This window comes from Buteo buteo, chromosome 21, assembly GCF_964188355.1.
Source record: "Buteo buteo chromosome 21, bButBut1.hap1.1, whole genome shotgun sequence".
NCBI classification, from domain to species: domain Eukaryota; kingdom Metazoa; phylum Chordata; class Aves; order Accipitriformes; family Accipitridae; genus Buteo; species Buteo buteo.
Window position 1 is genome coordinate 11412328 of NC_134191.1, and position 17719 is coordinate 11430046.

At 43.7% G+C, this 17719-nt stretch overlaps 1 protein-coding gene across 1 annotated transcript in view; it reads right to left on the minus strand.

Annotated features, from left to right (window-relative positions):
- Window positions 1-15149, minus strand: part of PLXNB1 (plexin B1) — an 80018-nt gene extending 64869 nt beyond the window's left edge. The window contains exon 1 of the mRNA XM_075052715.1: window positions 15103-15149. The gene's annotated coding sequence lies outside the window, so the exon portion shown is untranslated. The remainder of the gene's footprint in view (window positions 1-15102) is intronic.
- Window positions 15150-17719: the final 2570 nt, after the last annotated feature.

Genomic DNA, 17719 nt, shown 5'->3' on the forward strand with positions numbered 1-17719 from the left:
GTTAGGACACAGGAGAGCAATGTATACTTTTCAAATGTCTTTTTCTGGCAGCTAAATCAAGTTAGTATTTTCAGACACACTGGGGGGAGGGAGGGAGGGGAACACTGAGGTTACTCTCTCTCCAGAGCAGACAGGCAAAAGCCCAGTTCAGCCAAAGCTCACTGAAGCTCTTTATGTTCCTGTTCAGTGACAGAGGTCACTTGTCGAAGACTGAACCAGATCTGGTACTGGGCTGCCTGCTAAGCATGCTGGCAAAAGGATCTGAGCTATACCCTACTCTGAGCTATACCATACTCTGCAGTTGTTTGCGTTTCTTCAGGAACACCAAAGGCCTGGAGTCCGTCCCAATGCTGCTTGCACCACCTTTGCTAAAAACATGCCTTTTAGCTCCAAAGTAAAATTTGCCTTAAATTCCTCATACTCCGAAGAAAGGAAGCCTGTACACAGGATCTATGAAAAAGGTAATTGCTTGTGTTTGCCAAAACACTTATTTATGCAAATTCTCATTCTTTTGGCTCAGATTTCAGGATATTTTCCTACCATAAATACAGGTTAGATCCATGTCTGAGCTGATCATCCTGTGATCCTCTTCAGGTTCATGTTGCACTGTGGGTGCTGCAGCCTGCTCACAATTCCCAAGCATCCAGAAGTCACAGCTCTTCAATTCATTGATTTTTAAGAGGCACCAGGTCACATTGTCTGGCCTTCAGCTGATCACAGTTCACAAGCTTTCTGCACATCTCTGGCATAGGAACTGTATTCGTTTGAAGTGAATAGACTAGATGCCTTTTGGCAAGATGCCTGAGGCAAAGGCCTCAGGAGAGGAAATTCACGATTTCATAGGCCAATACAAATGGACAGGCATCTCCTCATTTCAACTTTTATTCCCTATTTGAGAATAGGCTGAGGGAGCTAGCTATTACAAGGGGGAAAGGAAGAGCTGTAGGGTCCAACACAGCTGTAGTGTACTCAAAGAAATATATTACAAGAGGAAACAGAAGTAGACAGCTGAGTACTTAAAGAGGGGAGCCCTCTGCAGAAACAAGGCAAATACCACTGCAGAATAATCTTAATATGGGTTGCTCCTTCAGATCTGCACTAGCCTGAATGCCCTGATGCAGGGACAGAAAACACTATATGATGGGGAGCAGGAGGAGGCTATGTGTGAAGAAGGACATTCTCCTCTCAGCTAAAAAACCCCTGTGGTTTTCAGCACTGTTTTGCCTTTCCTCTGCTGTGCTGTTTCCCAGCTGAGAGGAATCCCATCAGCCCATTGCACAGCATCTGATCAGAGCTCATCCTGCCTGCTGCCCCTCACATGAGGCTCCTCAGGGACTCCTCGAAGGGTAAGGGACAGAAGCAAAAGGGGGCACTAAAAATGGGCCTGCCAAGGCTCAGGTGCCAGCATGTTGACCTGAGCTCAAGAGAACAAGTGGGGAGGCAGGAAGAGAAACTTTCACAAAGCTTTCTTAAGCCAGATTTACAGGGATACAGTGAAACAGAGTAGAGTCCTGGGTGAGGGGAGATTGAACAAGTTAAGAGCTAACCAGCAAGACTGCCATGAAAGACTGCAATCTACAATAGATTTTCACAGGGAAACACCAAATGCAAAATTGTCACCTGCAGACCAATTGGGAGCTGCCACTGCCTCTGCTCTTTCTGTACCATTGCAATGCAATCACAATTACAGTACTACCCTTCCCCCCGAAGTCCCTGTTCCTCTAAGAGGAGGTCATACCCCAAACTATCTTTTCTCTTTTTTGTGTGCCATGAGTGATGAGGATCTGAAAGTCTGGGTTTTGGCAACTAAAGTAACTGCTGTGAAAACGTTACTGGATATTTTTGCCAGAACAGGCGAGAAGAGCCTTCCAACTTCTTGAAAAGGTACTGTGTACAAAGGCAATCTGGTGCAGAGCTGCAGGGACAGCAAAAATGGAAGTCCCACTGCTGTGGTGGACATTCCCAGGGCTGAGGAATGTCAGTGTGGGAAAGAGGATGAAGCCGGCTGCTGCTTTACCTGTAGTGACTCAGGAGACAAGCTGTCAAGACCTACAGAAATTCCACTGGTCTTATGAAGAGCAGTTTCTAGGAGGAAGATTTTTCATGAGGATATTCTTGACTATTGGTTGAATAACTTCTTTGTTCCAAACTACAGCTAAAAAAAAAAAAAGCCTTACTGTTATTGCTTTGCCATTCAAAACATTGTCATTGTCACCTTTCAGATGTGTAAGCATAAGAGACAGCAGCAGCTGAGCTGTGGTAATTAGGAGGGAGAGATGTGCAGGCCTTGTCTCACATCTTTCTGTTAAGATGCGGTTTATACTTTGGCAGATTTAACAGTCCCCAGTGAAAATAAGCCATCTGCATCTACTCCAGCAGACCATCCTAATTTCTGAATCCTTCAAATAGTTCTTGAAAAATAAGTATTGCCTTCCTGCTTTTTATCAAGCCCAAATGCAGTCACAAACCCATTAATTCTTTTACAGTAATACAGGAACACTGGATCTAGACCTGTTCACAAGACACCTACTTCAAAGAAAATTTTCCCATTTTATTCAACATCTACTGAGTTCAAAGTTTCACTGCTCTCTGTACTTGCAGCAGGGAAGCTAAGAAGGATGGGACCAACCTCATTCAATTCTATTCACAAGAACCCTTCTTGAGGAAAGCCAATAACTTTCGGAGAGTCTCTGCAGACTTTGCTCCACCGCTTTGCACACCGAAGAATGGCTGGTTGGTAATCCTCTTTTCACTCAGTGAGCACAGACCCAAAGGTTTTCATCCCTGTGAGCTCAGAAATTTCCATTTCCATTTGAGAGAGACGTTTTCCTGGCAGTTCTCAAAAGATGCATTTGTAAAATAGGAAACAACCTCAAGGAATGCTAAAGCAAAGGAAGAAAGCTGTACGTGGACAGTCTTTCTACCTCAGCCAGGAAAGGAAATTCCTTCTCAGGACTGATGCCCCATAAACACAACCTACTCTGCAACTACCAAATACTTGATCAACACAAAGTGACCGGCTGTCCACCCTACCTTGTACAAACACACAATATTTTCCTAGGTGTTGGTTTCAGATCAGCTGGGCAACAGCCACCAAAATCTCAAAAGAAAGAAAAAATCCAGAAACACATATTTGTGTGTGTATGCCAGACAAGAAAGGAAAATAAGGGGTGCATGTCAGATGGCTGGGACAAATTACAGAAAGGTGAAGGTATGCTAGTGAACTCACTGCAGGGAAGACACACTCATGTCAGTGATTTTGAAACTTGTAGCCCATAGTTTTTTGTCTTCTGCAAAGGTAATTAAGAAAGCAAATCCATTGCCATATCTCTATTGGAAAATGTTTAGAAGCCTGCAAACCCAAGAGGTTGAAACTTGCTTCTTTCAAGTGCAAAACATTTAGATGGCCCAAAGCCAAGTCTCAGAAAAAAGCCCTAGTCAGTAGCTCAGGAATGCCAGCTCTTAACACAAACCAAAAGCATACAAACCCTCTGGTCCAGCAATTCATAGTATCATCTCCAACCAAAAACTCACTTAAAATTGCACTCTTAAAATTGCAGCTATCATCCACCTCCTTGATTCTATGCCAGGGAAACCTAACTGAAGTCTCACTTTGACACTCTGCAAAGTAGTCAGCCGAGTGAGCTATTTTTCTTACCTTGCTTTGGGGAATCCTGCTTAGAACCTCTGTAAAGAGAAACAAGAAGGCTTCATGCCACATCAGGCAGGATCCCTTCCATCACTCCCAGCTCCTTAGCAAAGGCATTCCTGAGATGCACTGTGCCCTAATAAATCAACACAAGCGCTCCAGGTTTCCCCGGCAGCTGGAAGCTGGAATTCTGCAGTGAAGGCAAACACCTCCCCAGCTAAAGCAAACACAGCCAGGGAGCCCCTGCTGAGCGCCCACAGCTACTGTCAAAAGAGGGACAGAGAGAGAAGGTGGGGATCATAAGGCATCTGGCTGACAAAAGGCAATCCAACTTAAAGACAGAAGATGGCCATGAGTCTGGCCCTGACCTAGGCATTCCCCTGTACGGGCATGTGCTTGCCAAAATGTTTTATCAGAGCAAAACCACAAAACTTCATTTTTAGAGCAATGATCATCTTGCCCTTGCCAGGGATGGTAGTTTTGCCTTTAAGAGCATTTATTTTAGCATTTAGGATACTCATGTAAAAGATCCTGCAAAAACACAGAACAAAAATAGCCCAGTCTTAAACAGCTTATAGCTTAACTCTAAAATAAATGAAGACAAAGGAAACACTACTGATCAGTATGAGCAGCAGTCAGCTCAGCAGAACAAGATGACTGCTGTTTCCAGGGGTAAAGGGAGGTGTTTGTTTTGGTTTTTTTTTCTTTTTAAACTATATAACAGAAAAGACCTGATGAAAGATTTTAGAAAAGAATTATTAGGTGGGTTGGCATACATTTATGGGCCAACCACCTCTCACACAGAAACCAAACCAGTATTTTTCAAAAGCAGCACAAGGAAACAACAGAGGCTAATGTTACCAGACAAACAGCAGCAACAGTCCAACTTCCAGCACTAACATTTGCTAGATTGCATACAAAAAAACCTAGATGGGCTGCTTCAATAGCTCATTTTCAGTTGCACTTGGCCAGTAAGGGAAGGGAGTAGCCAAGGCAGGGCTGAAACAGTGACAGTAAAAGAAAAGCAAGAGTTGATTGCCTCTTACATGAATGCTCTTACAACAGGCACAAACCCATCAATACCTTAAAAATAAATCTCATTTACCAAAACAAAGGCATCTTCCTCAGACGCACCCAGAGAGCTGGAGTAAATACCCAGATTTCAACATCTCCCACTCCCCATGTTTATGCTCTCCCACCGGGAGTTTCCACGGAGAGCCTTTGGTGCACAGATAGGAAGTAGTGCAGGATAAGCACCGACAAACCCCACTTATGTCAGACCTAATCTGTACTGCAAACCCAAGTCTTCAGCTTCCACACCATCATTTGGAGCCTTCACTTTGAGACCACTGTAAGGCATATTTTCCTTCCCACTCCCTTGAAGAACTGCCAGATCCCAGTCTGTAAGCAAATACTGCCTTTAAGGGAAATCCTGGTCTACCAACACATGGTTAATTGAGACACACACATGCCAGGCAGCTAACAGTGCACAGCAATGGTGAAAAGCCAGCAGACCCATCAGTAGGTGAGTGCCAGGAGCTTCCCCCACCCCACACCCAGTAAACAAAGTCAGTGCTGCGTGAGATTCAGCCTGCAGAGCTGTGTGCTCTTTGGGAGGAAGGACCCTGAGTGGCAGCAGGGCAGTTAGAAGCCCTGGGTCTCAAGAAAGGAATCACAAATGAATGTAGTTGGGTGAAGGACTCGTACATATGTATATGTGGAGAGAGACAGACACAAAGGAGGGCGGGGGAGGGAAAGAAACAGCAAGACTTGTTTCCAGGCCTTGTGCTTATTTTGACCTTTCAGTTAAAGATTCTCCAAAAAGGCACTGTTCAGCCCCAAGCCTGATTAGACATCTTGGGAAAAACAGAGCACAAAGCATCACACATGAATAAGCACAGAGCCATAATACGATCTTGATATTCCCACCCATCCATATGGCCAAAAAAAGCGAAGTTCTTCAGTGCAAACATTGGCAGCAGCAATATGAAACTAATGTGTTAATTAGCAGACTTCGCAATCCAGCACAGGAGAGAGATTGCTGATGTTGGCTATTATATAGTCAATCAGAAGCCAAACAGAACAAGTACGACATTAGTTAACCCATTCAGAACAAAGTTAATAATTTGCTAATTGCAGGTTTCTGGAATGAGCAGATCAAGGTCTGTTTTCCAAACCTCTTTTCTCAGGAATATCTTAAAATGTATTTGGTATGGCAAGCTCTCTATCACTTGCAACTCTTTATTAACATTCAGTCTCAACTTAGATGTTTAGCCTAAATTCAGGAAAGCCCACTGCCTTGCTTTACACAACATCAGACTAAGTGAGCTCAATGATTTGTCTGGTCTTACAAAACTGTAAATTAGTTTTCAGCCTGTAAACAATCACAAGTTATGCTGAAACAATCATAGGCTAAACTACAACATTCATCGTTCACCTCTTGTATAGGATTTTCACACTGAATGCAAGAGAAGATTAATGAAAGTAACTGAAATTACTTAAATGCAGTTGGAATTTAACACTGTTCCTCAGTGTACATGGGTTTACACACCGACTGCTTAATAAAACTCTACTTTCCTAGAACATTTAATCAGTAAAATAAGTACCACAAGACAGGTCAGATCAAAAGATCAGCGTAATGGTGAAAGAAATAGTGACAAATATAAAGAAGATTTCATTCTCAGGAGACATCTGAAGTACAAACCTCAGGTTAACACTCCCATCATGAACAAGATTCTTTATACCCAGGATGTACCACTTATATTGCATAAAACATTTAGACATAAACAAAGTTTGGGAGGAAAAAAAAACAGGGTTGAGGAACACAACTGCATCAGTCTTGGGGTTATTTCTAAAGCACAGAAAAACAAAAATCAATTGCAGCAGGACTAGTCAGAGTCTCATAATCTAAGGTAAGACCACTCTGACTTCCTGCCTAACACAGGCACCATTCCATTTTATCCACTCATACCTCCACAAAACCCATTAAGTGGTTCTGTGAAATGTAGTGGTTTATGGCATCTAGACTAGAGGCCTTTGGAGGTCAAAATATAAGTTCACTACTCTCCCAGTGGTTTGCTCCAATGGCTCCATCATTCTTTCTGGCAGCAAGGCCAGTCTAATTTCTTACTTGTTTGCCTGCTGCCTTGAGCCATTAATTCCACCTCCACTGGATTAAAGAGCAGCTTCTCAATTATGCACATGCTTTAACCAAGTTACCTCTCAATAGCTTTTTTTGGCAATCAACAGATCAGTCCTGTCAGTCTCTCATCACAAGGCACCTTCCTGAGTGCTTGAACAACTTATAACTTTTTTTTTTTTTTAACAGCAGTTTGATTGTCATCCCCGCCACCTCCTCCCCTTTCTTCAGGGTCACTGCTTTGGTGAAGCACACAATCGGTGAATGATCAGCATCTCTAGAACACAGAAGTCTATACTTGCCTGTATCAGATGCATGTTTTTTCACTAGACCCATTTTACAGCATAATGGTGGCGCTACTGAAGTCATAGACTGCAAAGATTATATCAGTTAGCTAACAGTCAATTATCTGAGTACTGAGTGTAAGGAGCTCGTATCTTTCTTAGTCACCATTTAATCATTTCTCCAAAAGCTCCAAGAAAAACTTCACTACCTGATCCCTGTTCTGCCAGAGATTTACATACTATTCAGGATCTTCAAGCACGAAAATCCCAACAGACCTGTCATTTCCAGCCATGGTTTTGAATCTGCCCTCAGCATTGCCTGCTTCTCTGCTGAATCAACATTAGCAGTGGCTTTAGATTTATTTCCAGAATACTGATCAACTACTGAACAGCACAGAGTACAGTACTGATGCTTGCTGAAGACACCTACTAGGGATACCACTTTCCAACATATCTCCTATAACCCATGATTTCAGATGCATCAGCCTTTTTTTTTTTTTTTTAATAATTGAGGTATGCTGTTGATGTTGGCACAGATCAATTATTCATACTATTGTACGGCTCCAAGTCAAACATCCTAAGAAACACATTACATGAACATAGTCATCTGCTGCCATGTACTCACGTGTTTCTTTCCAGCTGCTCTTTCTCACTAGTAATACAACCGAACCCTTCAGAGATACATTTCCTCTGAAGTATACATACAAGCCAATAACTGCCCATCTCAAATACCCCCAAAGACTTTAGTTATCCAAGATCACTGCACAAAAAGCATTAATCCCTTGTAGGTGTTAACCAGGCACTCCATATCACAAGGACTAGTATCTCCTACTAAAGAGGCCTATTGAACTTCCACCTCCAACCAGCATTTCCATTTAGTGACATTTCTCATTTTGTGTTATATATCAAATGAACATCTAAGTTCACAAGGAGTACAAGGCAGGAGTACAAGTACATGCTCTGTATGCAGGCAGGAACACAGGTCAAGGTTTGGGTGCAAGTCAGTGTGATAGCAGGAAGGGCTCTGCCCATTATACCACTTGGAAAAAAATAATTCCAAGGCAAGAGTGTAGAACGAGACATGTGGCTTTTATCAGTCCTTACCTTGGTATTTTCAAACCAAGAAACTTACTTGCCATTGTGAACCTCGCAGCCCAGCTACCCAGGAACACTAATACCTGGCTGTCTATCAGGGATGCTGTCCTCTTGGATGAGATCCTCAACATAGCTCCAAGTAGCAGGAACACACAGCCTATGGAAAACTGGTGGCAGGGAAGGCTACCCATCAGTTTTAACAGCAGAAAGACTACTCATATTTATGCACAACTGCTCAAGTGAACTGCGTGACTGCTTTTGTTGATCTGCTCTCAGCAATTTGTTCTTTCGGCAGGAACACCAGGAGGAAGCCACACTGGGACTGGGCAAGGGAAAAAAAAGCACCCTGTGGACATAGTGAATGGGACAGAAAATTCCCCTACAAATTAGAATGATAGAATGGTTTGGGTTGGAAGGGACATTAAAGATCATCTAGTTCCAACCCCCTGCCATGGGCAGGGACACCTTCCACTAGACCAGGTTGCTCAAAGCCCCATCCAACCTGGCCTTGAACACTTCCAGGGATGGGTCATCCACAACCTCTATGGGCAACCTGTTTTGGTGTCTCACCACCCTCACAGTATAGAATTTCTTCCTAATGTCTAATCTAAATCTACCCTCTTTCAGTTTAAAGCCACCACCCCTTGTCCTATCACTACATGCCCTTGTAAAAAGTCCCTCTCCAGCTTTCTTGTAGGCCCCCTTTAGGGACTGGAAGGCTGCTAGAAGGTCTCCCCGGAGCCTTCTCTTCTCCAGGTTGAGCAACCCCAACTCTCTCAGCCTGTCTTCATGGGAGAGGTGCTCCAGCCCTCTGATCATCTTCGTGGCCCTCCTCTGGACTTGCTCCAACAGTTCTATGTCCTTCTTATATTGGGAACCCCAGAGCTGAATACAGTACTCCAGGTGGGGTCTCACCAGAGCAGAGTAGAGGGTGAGAATCACCTCCCCCAACCTGCTGGCAACACTTCTTTTGGTGCAGCCCAGGATATGATTGGCTTTCTGGGCTGCAAACACAAATTGCCTGGTCATGTTGAGCTTCTCATCAGCCAACACCCCGAGTCCTTCTTCTCCAGGCTGCTCTCAATCCAGTCATCACCCAGCCTGTATTTGTGTTTGGGATTGCCCTGACCCACATGCAGGACCTTGCACCTGGCCTTGCTGAACTTCATGAGGTCCGCACAGTCCCACCTCTCAAGCCTGTCAAGGTCCCTCTGGATAGCATCCCTTCCCTCCAGCATGTTGACCGCACCATACAGCTTGGTGTTGTCAGTAATCTTGCTGAGGGTGTGCTCAGTCCCACTGTCCATGTTGCTGACAAAGGTGTTAAACAGTGCCGGTCCCAATACTGACCCCTGAGGAACGCCACTGCTCTCCACTTGGACATCGAGCTGTTGGCAGCAACTGTTTGAGTGTGACCATCCAGCCAATTCTGCAAGTTTATTTGCAGTGATGCTCTGCATTGACTTTTCTAGCAGCTTTTTTGGACACCTTCACACATCAAAGCCCAAGCTGCACCACAGTAGTCATTTTGACTAAATCTACTTTAGAAATTGATTAGACCATTGATTTTTTCATAGCTTAGAGATAAAGTGACCTTTCCATCCCACAAAAAACAAGGGGAATTAACACATGTAAACAGAGTCTTCATTTTAAAGGAAGTGTTTCACTCTCTTGGAAGGGAAGTCTTGTAATACTTTTTTTTTTCTTGCAGCTCAAAAGATCAATTCTCCTTCATCTACTTGAGCTTTTCACCTTTCTGTCCAAAACAGGCTAAAGGGACAAGACTTCTCAGAGCATATACAGAAGAGCAGCCTGAAGACAAACACAAGACAGATCTTCCTATACGTCACTGAGTGGTAAAGAAATCAGTACCAATTTGTAGACTAACAGTTCTATTTCAGTCAAGTGAAACAGCATCAGAGGACAGTTCCCAGTAGAGATAAGTTTCATAAACACAAAAAGTTTAAGGCTTTCTCTATACAGAAAAGAGGGTTTTCAGATGTATTCTTCATTACAGAGTGGAATAACAAGGATGCTCCATGTGTTTATATTGGTTGAAACCATCTCCCTTGTGAATCACTGCATGCATATGATTTCTACCTGCTTAAAATAAACACATTGCATTTTGGGCACAGTTCCATCATTAGGACCTTGTGTCTTCTGGTACTTCCTACATGGTGCACTTGGGGATGCAGATTACAATCCTAGAGCTGAAGAGTCAGGTGGCATTTGTATTTTGATGGTCCAACAGGCTCTGGCAGCCTGCAGAGAACACTAATTGTCACTGCAGCACCCGTTATGATTACACTGTGCTGGCAGCACTGGGAGGAAGGCAAACAGATGCATAGCCCAATGGCTTTCAAATATTCAGGAGGCAATACAGGCAAAGGAAAAGGATGAAACCTCAGAACAGCAAGTTCAGGTCATTCTCCTGTAACACTTTTGCTCAGTGCAGCAGCATCCTGGGACTATGCATGCTGCTGCTAACCACCTGTGCCAGACACAGACGCAAACCTTTGATCAGCAACAGAACATCAAACTACAAAACTACTTCATCAGAAATGTTCAATTTTCTTGGGGCTGTGAGCAGAACCCCAGCATACAAGTTCCTCCCAGCAGGACGCTCATCACTGTCATCATCTGGAAGGTAAACCACTATTTAGATGTTATTTGTCTGTAACTGAGTTTGGCATTCATAGATCCACTGCAAGAGCTATTGCTATAGCAGGTCTGTGATGATGGGATGCTGTAGATATATTTGAATGGTTGGTTCCAAGTAACATGAGTCTGCAATACGGCCATCAGCTTGCCTACTCTTTACAACCTTTATTCACAGACTTCAACAGACAGAGCTCTCCACAGTGTTGTGAAGCCTAGTTATGCATTATGGAACAGTGGCCAGTATCAATATGGGTCATTAAGGAAGGCTTCATGATGCTACCACCCTGTATATACAGGCCTCGGTACTGCAATGAAACAGAACAATTATTTGCAAGACCATCGATGGCAAGCAGGCCTTCTGTGTTTTGTGGACAGAAAATGCATTTACAAGGTTCAAGTATCCAGAACACAGCACTGTTACTACAAAACACAGGAACAGTTTTAAAATAAAACAAGCAAGAAAGCATGACTGTCAGAACTACCCCAGAAGCCTTTAGATTTGTGGCACTCTGTTGAGCTTGTTACTGAGGCCACTGACACAGGCTTTCACTTCCCCTGCAGATCAGCTCAGTGTTGAGAAGGAAGGGGCCATGGTGACTTGGGCACTACGAGGACAGAGACTTGACTGTCCCAAGCCCAGAAAAAGCAAAACAGGCTAAATGGCTCTTTCATCTGTTCCTGTGCAGCTGCTCATATGGCCATGCTGCCAGCACACACAGCCCCTACTCCCTATCTCTGCTGCTGTGGAGAGTAACCTTGCAGGTAGCTGCCCTCTCAGTAATGCAGAGAGCAGGAACAGCATTTGTAAGGCAGCTGCTCTACCTTGCCGCTCCTTTTTCTTCAGCTCTACATCATCTCAACAGTGCTGGGCACAGAGCACAACCAGACACTCCAGCACTGGGACTCCAACTGCCTGTTACTGTGGCCAAGGAGCTCGGCATACTGAGTCACTCGGGGATGGCAGTGCCGCAGGGACTGCTCTGCCTTCTTGCCAATTCAAATTTTGCCTATGCTGCCAAGACAACAAGCTGGTAGCAGGCACCCAGGGCCATTTTGTAATTACACATGCACCTCTGTAGGCTGTCACACACCTGGAGAACATTTTCTGGTTACAAATCCCCATAAGACAGGAAAAATCTAGATCAAGGAAACAAAGAAAGAGTAAGAGAGTCAGTGCTACCCGTTACAGTGATAGCAGTCCCCCAGAAGGCATAGTCGTGCAAGGGAACCACACCTCTTCATTGTAGCCATGAGAAAGCTGCACTGACATGCAGCAAAAAGCTCTTATGATCTTTGCCTTAAATCTCTCTCAACAGTTGCAGGTTGACATGAAATGCAATCCAAAATACATTTCAGCTAAGCTAAGGATCAGAATATAAACTCACTAATACCTTAGTCTCCCCAGGTCCTTCAACATTTCTGCAGTCTCATTTCAGCAATTTCTCTCAAAATGCTAAACTAGCTAAAAAGAGTTGGCAAATAAACTGAGCCCCTGGTTGCTACTTCTCTATTTTCCACAGTGGCACATGTAGCTCCCATGCAATTAATTCAGCTGCACACCTGTTTTACCATTCTCTTGGGCAGAATCATTCAGTAATGGACTGCAATCTGTATGCAAGAAGTTGAGCAGTATGCAAATAGAGATCAAAACATTGATGGCAGAGGGATTCAGAATTCCAGGAACTGCTTTTGCACTACAGCTCTCCAGCACATACATTTTTTGCTTACACTAAAGGCAGGAGACAACATAGGACAGGTGAGAAGAGCTCACGACTCTAGTGTATGGAGGAGAGCAAACAGATGATCCAAGAAGAATTACCGAAATGCTGTCACATATGATAATTTACTATTAGGTAATTCACTAACAGAATTGCTCTCTCCAGCATTTTAAGGTCAGTCTGATGCAAAAAAATCTTGGGATCAAAGCTGAAAGTGCTAAACAGAGAGTTGCTTCAGGGCTGTTAACTCCATGCTGTCTAAAACCCTACACCAACTTCAGTGATAGCATTATTTCTGACAAAGGCTGGTCTGGCAGGTACAGGAGCATCTCTAAAGACCCAGTTCCTGTGCTTTAAATTCTTGTTGTCTGAAGGACTTCCAGCTGAGCACAGAGCACTTGCAGGGCATTGTCAGGAGCATATTTTCAAGCCTTTGCTTGGCCAGCTGTTCACAGAAATTGGCAGTTCTTTATGGAGGTTAGAGAGCCTAGAAACTCACTGTACCACACAGGAGGATGGGGCATGGCCACTTGTAAGCAACAGAGGGATTTCAAGAGCGCACATTTTCCAGGAGTCAGGACCAGAGAGGGGAAACAGGCTGTGCTCCAGTTGTTAGGGTAACTCCACACAAAGAATAGGGAGGTCACCTAACCAAAATGTGAAATGGTGCAGCATAGGAGAGCTAAAGGAACAGAGACTGAAACAAAAATAATTTTGAAATAGGCCTACATGGTCAGAAACATTAAGCTGAAAACACTACTTCTATGTAGTAATTTTCAGAATTATTATAATAGGGTAAGATGTCAAATATACCCATTCTATTTCTAGAATGACATGCAATTTAGTCAGAAAGCTAGTTTCATCAGCACAGACAAATGCTTAAATACAATCAACTTTCCCCACCTGCACAGTCCCAGGCACAGCTACTCTCCTGCCACAGCAGAGCTGCAGGGAAGGGTAGGACACAAGAAAGACCACATTCTCCTTGTGATAACTTAAACAGCAGTATGAATCCCATCATTGCAATTCAGTTGACAAGCTATGCTACATTATGCTGAGATAAACTGACACACATGCTTTTTCACCGAAACCCAGAAGCTCCAAAGGCAGCACTACCTTTACATTCAGAATTAAGGAAAAGTGCAAAAGAGAATGAGAATGGTGATGACTTTAAATTCTCTGCACCTGCAGATACAGAGCTTGTTAGCAACAGCAATCCATTTAGTTAATACCTTACAGCTGTGTATCCTGATGGCTCACCCCAGATTCCAGGAGGGTATTTGGAGCAAGCAGTCACACCATTCCTAAATTCCAGCCCCCAGTAGAGAACCAGCCTAGCTAAACCACCACCAGGAGCAAAGATCAATCCACCTACAGCCCCTGTAACACAGGGACACAAAAGACTTTCCACATGAGATAGAATGGGAACAGATACAAGTAGCAAGATAAAATTACAACTTTCAGATACTTCAAGAAGGGAAACAAATTATAATTTCCTAAGAGGAAGTAGTTATGAAGTTGCAGGAATTTTGAGAGCAGCAGCAGTGGTGCAGAGCAGAGGCCGGGGAAACTCAACCCACCAGTTCCACACTGTTCCGCAGTTAAACTTCAAAGCCAAAAGCAATGCGAAATCTCACACATTTTCCAGGCACAGGAGAAGTGTTCCTCACAGTACTTGCAGTGTTTATACTGCAAGCAAATAACTGAAATTCACATGCCATTAAAGTCTGGCATCTGGGAATTTCCTTAGGATCTACATCATTTGAAGATTCACCTCACATTTTGATCAACATCTAAAATCTTCCTATCAAATCATGCTAACATGAAGTTCTTTTCTATTTCATTTCCCCTCCCCTTTTCTTTTTTGGGGATGGCAGGCAGGATTTGAAAGTGAAATTCTAACATTAAATTGAGGATATTAGGAATCATCTAAAAATTGATTCAATTAAAAAAAAAACCAAACTCAAATCCACCTGAACTGACACCATTTGTTTCTTTTTTTCCCCATAAGCATTGGGAGGCAGTACACTTACTTCTAGTTAATGAAAAGGAGACCTAAATTGCTTCTCGCAACCTCAAAATAGCTCAGATGTCTTAGTTACCACTTGGCTAAAAAAAATTATTAGCAGTGAAAACAAGTCCTCCGCATTTATTACTTAAGCAGTTGGGGAGAAAAAGCAGAGCCTTAAAGAGATCACACCAAAGCACTGTGGTTCTTCCATTAGTCAAGGCTGCATGTCGGTACAGGTCGAAACATCCTGCTTCATGTTTTTGCAGCTTAGCAAGTCTGAGCTCCAGCGACTATAACCCAGGCCAGTTTATTAAGCAGGGGCACATCTCAGTTATCACTATAGCAAACCATAGCATGAAGGCTGGCCCTATGCAGTTTTAGAGAACTACACAGTTAGCACAAATCCCCCCAAGTGGTTTTTTAGAGAGTTCCTAGGGTCAGCGTGCCAAGGGGGAAGGTCTTTTGGCTCTCACCACAGTGCTGGAGTGAAGACTGTGCAACACACGAGATTACTGTTTCCCAATTGAATTAAGCATCTACTCTACCTCCTGGAACAACGGTATCATGTCACGAGACTGTGCACATGCTCCTAATGTCTCAAATGCTTGTCCCTGAAAAACACATGCAAGAATTTTCTAAGAATTGTCTTCTGTCACCGAGACCAAAGCAGACAATGCTCAAATAACAATCAATATGAATCTTCTCTAAAGACATCATCACAACCATTAGGTCCTCAAAGACACCTCCAATAATAGGACAAGGAAAATTATACCAGCACAATGAAAGACCAGCTGGCACATTCCCATAAAGGCAAAAGCAGCCCTCCCGTGGTTTTGATGAACAGCAGAAGATGAATCCTTTCAGATATAGTAATCCTGCAATCAGATACTCGCAAGAACCACAAATAAATGCGAATCAAATCCAGGGCTTTAACAGATTATGGGGAATGCAAAGGAGAGTCAGTAGAATGCATCAGCTTTCCAGCACTCAGAGCACAAAGACGTTTCACTGAAGATCCAGGTGAGCAAAAAGGGCACCAGTCCAACCCTTGCTTCCTGAAACCAGCTCGTATCTAGAGGGCTAATTCTTACAGGAAAGCAGGCAGGCTCATGCCTCCTCTGACTGCTACCACCCTGCACAGCCTGCAAGCTGGGATGAATCAAAGTCCTATCATCTTCCTCCAGGATGCCCTTATGCAAGATTGGGAGGGTTCAGCTCAGAACTTGGCCACAACAGCCAATTTGAAGTTTCAGGGGAAAAAGCCCAACAGCTACAAACAAACAAAAAAAGAACAGATGGAGAGGCTGCCAGAGAGGAGGAGAAACTGAAGTCCTTGTGAGTCCTTGTGAGTTTGCTCCGAGAGGCAGCAGGAAGAACTGAGACAGAGAGGAAGATGACAGAAGAGAAATAACGTGGATCTGACCGATTCAGAGGTAGAGCTTTTACTACAAAAAATACCAAGCATTTGTGGGAAGCGGCTGCTTTACCTTCTTCCAAACTTCCCCTCATCTGTTTTTCTCCCTCTTCAGGTGACACTAAAGCATAAAGCATTTCTTCTACTGAAAAAGATACCATGATTCCCTGTACCCTGGCTAAATGAACCACTCCAGAAAGCAAATAACAACAGTGGAAGACAGCAAGTGCAACTACTTTTGTTTTCCTGTTGGACAGTACTGGATAGCATCCCACACCCCCTCAGACAACCTGGGTGGGTGCTTTTTCCTTCAGAGCACACCCAGCATACAACTGGCACGGCTTATTTGGCAGGGAGTCTCTCTCCAGGCACACGGGGCCACCTTCAACAGCAACAGATACTTTCCAGACTCGTTCAGTCCTTGCAGTCTCTGATGGTGCTGCCAGGAAAGCTCAAGTGTGCCAGCAGCAGCAACACTCACAGAAACAACCCTGCTTTACACAAAGACTGGCACCGAAGCGAGGGGAATGGCTCTGTGCGCTCCTTACAACCTCTGTCAACTATTCCCTCTGCCCTTATATGGGAACATCCCATGGCCCTGCTGGGAATATGGTGCTGTTGGAGGACATGAAAGGTAAGGTAATACCTGAGCTGTCAGCACATGAGGACAGAATTTTTCTTTTCTGAAAAGCAAGCAGTGTCTAGGAGCCCAAACTCTTTACAGCACTTATGTGGGAAAAAGCAGAGATTAAGTGTCAACTGCTGACAGTCCGTGCCCACCTTTCTCAAGAGAGTTATGCTGGTAATTTTAATCTTATTAAATATTGTTAATCGTATTACTAACCTAACTCTTTTCACATGTTGGAAGAAATTTAAAGAGAAAATTCCATATATGACTATGCTATGTAAAATGCTTTCTAGCCAAATGTCAATTCAGGGCAAGTCCCTGGCTTGCAGATTGCAGTTCTGCTACACACAGGTGTGGATGAGCATCGAAATAGTCTGCTCAGCACCAGATTACCAACAAGTCACCTTCCCTGCCAAATTCTTCTCTGTCCATAAATTGCTTGCTTTCTTCTCCTGAGATTCTGCTAGACATTCCTGGCCTCTCAAAGTGACCCTATTAGAACCTATGCAAATCTACGGCCAGTTTGTAACAAACACCTCAATCAAGGGGAAACACCAATTTCTCCAACAGAATGCAAAATCACGTAGCACAACAGTTCAGTGCATCAGCTTCCTCCTGAACCAGAGCAAATGCCTCTATCACTGGCTTAGCTCCCAACGTCACACACACATCATTAATGCAATGCTCATCGATTTCTGCATTTAATACACAAGGCATAACAGGACTCCTGCGACCTCCGTTCAAAAAGTGAGACCAGAAATAAGCAGACCATGTTCAGCACTCCACCTTACACAGAATAAGGCACTTGTTTAGTAAAATACTGACCCACCATTTTACAATACTCAGGATTGTAGCCCCTTTCTTTGTAACTACTGCAGCAGTCCAGATATTCTCTCAGGACTACTCCTGTTCCAGACTGCTGCCCTGAGATAAAGCAGCAGTCATAGAAAGTTTAGATTTGAGAAAAGAAAGTTCTCAAATTGCACTAATGTAACAGAAAACACACCTGCTTAGGGGGCCCAAACACTTGCTGCAAACTGTTCAAAAGGAATGCATTCAAGGTGGAAAATGAGATCTCCAGAACAACGGGACTTAACCACTCAGTTTCAGTACAGACAGT